Below are 8401 nucleotides of genomic sequence, written 5' to 3'. Positions count from 1 at the left end.
TATCCACCCTCCAGCCTCTAAGTGGCAGTGTAAATGCTTTTCCTCCTGTGGTTGCAACCCTCTTTATAATCCTTCTTATTATCTTCTTTATATTCCAAGCTTCAGAAAGGAAAAAACCCATAAATGGAGATAAAAAACAATCCAATCAATCCAAAGAAGCATTATAAAAAAAGAAGGAAATTTTTAATCCATAGGTGTAAAGAAAAGTAAAAAAAGAAAAAATAATAATCCATTCAGTTTAAAAAATAGGGAGCCTTTGCAAAAATTCCATCCATGAAAAAAACAGGATAACACACTAAGTTTAATGTAGATTAATTTCGCCGCTTAGTCTTCTATCTTCAATTTTAATTTAACTTAATTTTTGGGGGGGAGGGGTAGTCTCTTTTTCTAATAATAAAATTTCCTCACCAATTCAACACACTTTCTCTTTTCGCTTTGTTCCTATTCCGGAGCTGTCCCAACTTCAACAGCTTCATTAGCTGCATTTCTGTCAACAGAAATAAAGGCTATTCCTGGATCTTTCAGGGACTTTGCGGTGTCCCTGAGATCAGCAGGAAGTGCCCTTCTCAATCACCATCTCTGTGGGACAGTTTAGGTCCGAAAGGACTGTCCAGCGGCAGAAATATGGACTGCAATCTCGGAGCACCAAGATCGCATGTTGAGCCGTTGTGACGTCAGCCCCTTTTTTTCTGCAACGGGTTCAGATTTATGACGGTTGCATCATTCTGGGGTCACATGACCCTCCTTCTGTGACCTTCCGACCAGTCAATAGGGAAGCTGGATTCACTTAACAACTGTGTGACCAACTTAACAACCAAAATGATTCACTTAACCACTGTGGCAAGAAAGGTCGTAAAACAAGGGCAAAATTCACTTCACTAATGTCTCCCTTAGCGATGGAAATTTTGGGCTCAATTGTGGTCATAAGATGAGGACTGCCTGTATTTGAATCTCCCAGAACTGTTAAGGAAGACATTCAACTTTTTAGTCATTCTGTTCTGAACTCAAACAGGAAGGAAGTTCTTTTGTTCCTCAAGTTCAGCAGATAAACCATTTCTTCCCCCTCTGGAAGAAAAACCAGCCCTGCAATGTCGGCCACTCCATTTACTGCAGACCTCTGGCCTTCAACTCCCAGAATTCCATGGCTGGCTCAGGAAGGTTGGGAGCTGCAGTGCCCCAGTCAGAAAAAGGGCCATCAGTTCCCCACCCCTGGATTTCTGCCTCTTTCAGGTGCCGTTTCTTCCTTGACGCCCCTCCTTCCTTCTGACATTTTCTCCTTCTTTTAGGATTTCTATCAGCAGACGGCCACCGCCTGCAACAACATGCTGACCGGATTGCTGTCCGAAGCTCCCAATTTGGATGCCCTGCAGGAGATGCTGACGGTAAAGAGAGATCCTTTCTTGGGGTGGGTCAGACGGTCAGCCAGATGTTCAGGCTGGATTTGGCCCTTCTGTCCCCCTGTGGAGTCTGTGGCTCTTCCAACTGGGAATGATCCATTCCTCCTTTCCTCCTTCTCTTTCGTTTCCCCTGGCAGCACACAAATCCCTGGATCGACTCTCCCAAGAGCCACGAGAGAGAGAGGGCCCTCAAGAGCACCAGGCACCTCCTCAAGTTCGTTTCGGACAACGTCGGTTTCGATGTAAGTCTCCCTTTGGGATGAGAAGTGAAATGTTTTCAAAGAAAGGAAAAACTCCAAGAAAGTCCAGCTGCCTTTTGGGAAAAGCACCTTTGGGATGTGACCAGGAGGATACAAGGATTCCTGCTTGAGCAGAGGGTTGGAGGAGAAGCCCTCCATGGTCCCTTCCAGCAACTGCGGTTCTGTCATGCTGTGATTCTATGATTCTGTAATTCTAAGGTTCTGTGATTCAAAGATTCTGAAGTTCTTAATTCTCAGGTTCTGTGATTCAAAGATTTTAAGATTCAAATATTTGTTAATTCTATGATTCTATGATGCTAACATTCTGTGTATCTAAGATTCTGAGGTTCTTTGGTTCTTATTCCCTAATTTTAGCCGGCTGAAAGCTTCATGAGCCCCCTCCGCTTCTCCTTTTTCCCCTCCTTTTCCCTTCCTTAGACCACAGCTGACTTTTCTTTGCTGGGACAACTGGTGGCTTTGCTGGCCTTGCACATTGGTGACACCAGCCCAGTTGTTGGCCAGACGTCCGCAGAGGCTGCCTACCACCTGCACCACCTCATCATGAGCAAAATGGGTGAGAACTTTGTACTCCAAGGTCTGACTTGCTACAAGAGGACCAGGGATGCCCCCTGCCCAGGAGAGTATTGGGTGGCATAGTCTGTGGCGTGGCTAAGAAACTGATCGTTTGGCTTGGCAGAGATGCCTGGAATTGGCAGTTGATATTGGCACTTCTCGGGGCCAGGGGTCCTTTTAAGAAGGAGATTCTCACGTTAAGTGAGTCAGCTAGGGAGGAGGAGGAGGAGGAGGAGGAGGAGGTGATAGGAGAGAGAGAGAAGGAGCGATGAAGAGAGAGAGAGAGAAGGAGCAAGGAGGAGGAGGAGAGGGAGAAAGGGAGACAGGGAGGAGAAGCAGGAGAAACAGGAGAAACAGGAGGAAGAAGAGCAGCAAGTGGGCCATGGGTCCTTTTAAGACGGAGATTCTCACGTTAAGTGAGTCAGCTAGGAAGGAGGAGGAGGAGGTGATAGGAGAGAGAGAGAAGGAGCGATGAAGAGAGAGAGAGAAGGAGCAAGGAGGAGGAGGAGAGGGAGAAAGGGAGACAGGGAGGAGAAGCAGGAGAAACAGGAGAAACAGGAGGAAGAGGAGCAGCAAGTGGGCCATGGGTCCTTTTAAGATGGAGATTCTCACGTTAAGTGAGTCAGCTAGGAAGGAGGAGGAGGAGGAGGAGGAGGTGATAGGAGAGAGAGAGAAGGAGCGATGAAGAGAGAGAGAGAAGGAGGAAGGAGGAGGAGGAGAGGGAGAAAGGGAGACAGGGAGGAGAAGCAGGAGAAACAGGAGAAACAGGAGGAAGAGGAGCAGCAAGTGGGCCATGGGTCCTTTTAAGACGGAGATTCTCACGTTAAGTGAGTCAGCTAGGAAGGAGGAGGAGGAGGAGGAGAGAGAAGGAGCGATGAAGAGAGGGGCAGGGAGCAAGGAGGAGAGGAAGACAGGGGGAGAAGGAGGAGGAAGAGGAGCAGCTAGTGGAGGAGGCGATGAGAAGGGAGGGAAGGGAGAGGAAGATGAGGAAAGGGGAGGAGGAGGAGAGAGTGGGGGGAGGAAGATGAGGGGGAAGGGAAGAGGAGGTAGTGAGAAAGTAAGGAACAGAGAGGGAGAGAGGGGAAGGAGTTAGAGGAGGAGAAGGAGAAGGACTTTGGGGTCCTTGGTGCTCTCTGAGCTTGGTGGTTTTCTTCTTGACATTTCATGACCCAACTAGGTAAGGTGATCAGTACTTGAAGGGAGGGATCTTTTCTCTGTGCTTCTATAAGTATTGATGGCCAACATCCCTACTTGGGCAATGAAACGCCTGCAAGAGGACCCCCCCGCCAGCGCAAAGAGCACCAGGGACCCCTCAGGTCGACCTTGAGCTCCAGATCTTCTCTTCTGTTGCAACGACTAAACAGGCAGTCAGATGAAGGAACTTCCCAAGTTCTGAAGGCCAAAATCTGACCTTGTGGCTTTTTTCCCCTCCCTCCAAAGCGAAAGAAATGGACAAGAGACAGAAAAATAAAAAGGGGAATATTGTACATTGGTTGCGGGAGGATTTCTTTGTTTCGGGTACTGGGATCTTCTACAACAACATCTCCAAAATGGTGAAGGTATGTTTTGGATCAGCCTTTGGCCTGTCTTCCTTTTGCTCCTCCTCCTGACCTGGAGACCCTCAAAGGAGTCAATCTCACAGTGGGGACAGCATCCTCCCAAGGTTGGGCTTTGGGTACCCCTCCTCTCCAATGCCCTTGAGGAAGAAAGGGCAGCTGCCATGTTGGCTTTCTTGACCCCCATCTAAATCCCACCTGATGGAGGACATGGAATAAGGCCTGCCTCTCTACATGGTGTGCTGTCCCCCAATCTGGGTCAAAGTCTCAAGAGAAGGGAGTCAAAGCCCTGAGGCATTTCTGCATGGTCTCCTTTCCTTCTCTCCGATAGGCCTTTGTGGAGCACCTCAGCCCATTGCAGCTAATGCAGCTGATCCTGGACGCCCTGGAGGCCTTGACACACATGGACAAGAACATATCCCAGTCTGCGGGGCAGCTCCTCAACTCCATCCTGGAGGAGTGTGGCATGGATCTGGAGGAGGTAAGAAAATTGCAGGGCTTTGAGCAAAAGGGATGTAGGAGATTTTTTAAAAAGCAAAGACGAGAATGGCTGAGACCTTGTTGGCTCAGTGATGACACTTCTGCTGGTTTTAAGAAGGCTAGGGCTGGATGGGAGACCACTGAGCTATCCAAACCTCCCAGAAGAAGGTAAGGGCAAAACAAAGGAGCCATATTGGTTTCATGAAAAATAACATTTGGCGAGCCACTGTGGCAGTGTTTAAGGCTCCAGATGTTTTTACATCTTTGTCATCCGCCTTGAGTCGCCATATGCGAATAGTCGGCAATATAAATCTCCTAAAATAAACCAATAAAATATCACAGGCAGCTGGACAAATCAGGAGTCCTTTCAAAAATGTAGGGCAAACATTGAGACATTGTGGGGGCCAATTTATTTCCCCCAATGGGTGGGAGTTATCGTCTCTACTGCATCTCCAATGGAGACCAGCACTGGATCTCATCCCTCCAATCTCTCTTTTGCCATAGCTACCTAAGATCTTGAGGGAGATTTACCAGCGTCTCCCGAATATTGCCCACCCAGCAACAAAAGCCCTGACCCTCAAGGCCGTATGTCACCTGGCATCCAAGAGGGTCAACCCAGTTGTGGACATATTGCTGGAATCCTCCATTGGCTGTGATGGGTAAGAAGAACTTCAAGAAGAAGTTCCTTTCTGATGGGGCGAATCCCTGTAGCTCAGATGGAAGAAGAGGGTGGAGGTTGGTTCTCTGAGCTTCTGCGTTGGTTTCCAAATGTTTTGTTACCAGGCAAGGTAATGTCTTCAGTGGAGTTTAAGGAATGCCAGTGCTGGTGATTTTCTGCTTGTAAGGGCTTGGTGTCGTCAGAAGGTCGTGTGATGGGGAGGTCACCTCAGATTGAGTGTCATGTGAGGTGGGGATCTTGTGATGGGTCTTGTGATGTGGAGGTCATGTCAGGTGAGGGTCATATCAAGTGAGGGACTTGTGATGGAGAGGTCATGTCAGGTGTGGATCTTATCAAGTGAGGGTCTTGTTAAGGGGGAGGTCATCTCAGATTGAGGGTCATGTGAGGTGGGGGATCTTGTGATGGGTCTTGTGATGTGGGGGTCATGTCAGGTGAGGGTCATATCAAGTGAGAGTCTTGTGATGGGGAGGTCATCTCAGATTGAGGGTCATGTGAGGTGGGGGATCTTGTGATGGGTCTTGTGACATGGAGGTCATGTCAGGTGTGGATCTTTTCAAGTGAGGGTCTTGTGATGGGGAGGTCATCTCAGATTGAGGGTCATGTGAGGTGGGGATCTTGTGATGGGTCTTGTGATGTGGAGGTCAGTAAAGGTCGTGTCAGGTGAGGATCTTCTGATGGAAGTCCTGATGGGCCATGGGTGTGTCACAGATGAAATCTTCTAGTGGGGAGGTCACATCAGATGAGGGTCGAGATAGGAATGAACTTTGAAAGATATTTTACGACTTTTCTTGTCACATGTTAAGTGAGTCACTGCAGTTGTCAAGCGAGAAAGATTAAGTGAATCTGGCTTCCCCATTGAATGTGCTTGTTAGAAGTTCGCAAAATGTGATCGCTTGACTTTGGGATGGTCGTAAATCTGAACCAGTTGTCCAGGAGTCTGAATTTTGGTCAGATGATCCCGAGGATGCTGGAAAGTGTGAAAACTGGGAATAAGTCGCTTTTTTCAATTTCATTGTTCCTTTGAATGGCTGCTTGACAAACGGTCGTAGGCCAAGAACTACCTGTGTATACAGAGATATTTTTGGGGGATGAGAGCCATTTATTTGGCCATCAGTTTTCCAATCCTTCCTTCCATTGGGAGTTCATCTATCTGGACTGGCCGTCTCTTCTGAAATGGGGAAAGGATCTGTTTTCCACCCCATCTGTTTCTCCCCCTCCGCAGAAGCGCCAGGGAGGTTTGGGGGGCGCTGGCTGTGGACCAGTATGCCAACCTCAAGATCATGAAGCCCCTCTTGAAAAGGCTGCAGGACCAAGACCCCAGCACCGACGCCCTCACAAGGAGGAACAGCAAGTCCCTCATGCCCATTGCGGTAAGCCCTCCACGCCTGAGGGGAGGGGGTAGGGAGGCAGTGGGCAAGCGGCTGGGGGCTGAAATTGGAGCATCATTTGGCGTAAGCCCCCCTCCTTTAAGTGGAGGCAGATGTTTCTCTCCCTGAGCACAATGAGAATATATCTGCCGAACAAAACTCCTCATTGGCAACAGGAAGGGCATCTGGCCAGTAAACCCCCAGCTCCATTCAGTTGGCCAGACTCCACCCTGCAAGTGTTTCTGGGAACATTAGAAGAAGAGGAAGAAGAAGGTGATGAATCTAAGTAACCTGGGGAGCCCAAGGTGACGGTTCTTTCATCCCGTTTCTAGGCCACCAACGCTCTCTGTTTCCTCCTGTCCCTCCCGAACGCTGCTGAGCTTCTCCACAACAAATTCTCCAACCTGCTCCTCGCCCTGGTCACACAGCTGTACTTCCTCCTGGGAGCCAGCAAGAGTGGGGCCAGGAGGTCCAGCAGAGTCACAGACCTTTCAGAACAGATCGACCATTTGGGGTAAGGAATCTCCTGGGCCCAATCTGGATCCTACAGGATATCACTGGAGGGGGAAGAAATAAAGGGAGGCTGATTTGCTGTTGTGTTTTGTGGTTGTTGCATAAGCCGCCAAGTGAAACCTGGAGCTCTCCTGAAGGGCGGCGGGAGGCCAGTTGGCATCAGGGTAAGCCTGGCCTTTGCAGGGGGCATCGGCCGAAGGATTGGCACCAACTCTTCTCCCTTTCTTTGATTTAGCACGGCAGTGCAGGCGATCAAAAACCTCATCGTGTCTGCTGGATACAAAGAGGAGTACAAAGATTTGGGGATGGTGGGATGCTGGGAGATGCTCTTGAGCCCAGATAGTCTGTTTGAGGCCATTTTCCACCTGGTCCGGTAAGAACTTCAAAGTCCAAAGAGCTTGGCTACAAGTGTCAGTGGGTGAGAGAGGGAGGAGAAGGCAGAGAGAGAGGAGGAAGAAGAAGGGGCAGAGTGAGAGAAAGTGAGGGAGAGGGGGAAGAGGGAGGGAAGAGGGGAGGAAGAGAGAGAGAGATGGGAAGAGGGAGGGTGATAGAGGGGAGGGGAGGGCAGAGGGAGAGGAGGAGGAAGAGGCAGAGAGAGAGAAAGTGAGGGAGAGGGGGAAGAGGGAGGGAGAGGGTAGGGAGAGGGAAAGAGAGGGAGGGAGAAGAGATGGAGGAGGAGGAGAGAAAGAGAGAGAAAGAGAGGAAGTGTAAGAAGGAGACATAAAAGGAGAGAGAGAATGAGATGAAGAGGGAGGATGGGAAGGAGAGGGAGAGAAAGACAGAGAAAGAGAGGGAGGGTGAGACATTATCTAAATGGACTAATTCATTGAGTAATTCATTTATCCATAATTCAGATAATCTTTTCTCTAGCTTGGTGATTTTCTCCTCACTCACCAGCAGATCTTGTCTGATTTCTCCCTATTTGATCTTTAGGAAACTTTTTTTTTTAATTAAAATTTTTAATAAATTCTACAACTATCACCCCTTCCCTCTCCCCGCCCTCCCAGAGCAAAGTACAGGGTGTAAACATTTAACAACCATACGCTAACATAAGCTAACGAATTTTAACATGTTACTATTCTTGTGCTTTAACTCCCCCTTTATTAAACTAACTTTGAATAAATTGTAGTGTCCTTTATGCCTTTAGGAAACTCTTCAACTACTCTAAAGTGGAGCTGAAGGTGATGCTCAGACAGGCCAACAACTACCTGCACCATCCCGATTTAAGGGAGAAGACAATAGGCATGGTGTTCTTCTCAGAGGTGAGGAGACATTGTGATGCACCACAACATTGTGGATCTCCAGGAACAGGGTTCACGAGGACTTTATGGTTAGGAATTTGAAGTTGTGGGGGCTCCATCACTGGAGGCCTTGAAGAAGAGACTGGAGAACCATTTGTCTGACATAGTAGATGGTCTCCTGCTTGGTCAAGGGGTTGGACTAGAAGATCTCCAAGGTCTCCTCTTATTCTGTTAATCGGTGGAATGGGAGAGAGAGAAAGAGGCAGGGAGGGAGGGAGAGAAGGAGGGAGGGAGGGAGGAAGACTCAATGACCCCAAATTCCTTTTCCTCTTTGCAGTATAGGCAGTTTTGTATTC

This window comes from Natrix helvetica (genome assembly GCF_964273705.1).
Source record: "Natrix helvetica genome assembly, chromosome: 15".
Classification (NCBI taxonomy): Eukaryota; Metazoa; Chordata; class Lepidosauria; order Squamata; family Natricidae; genus Natrix; species Natrix helvetica.
The sequence above is the reverse complement of the archived record's forward strand: the minus strand, read 5'-3'. Positions refer to the sequence as shown.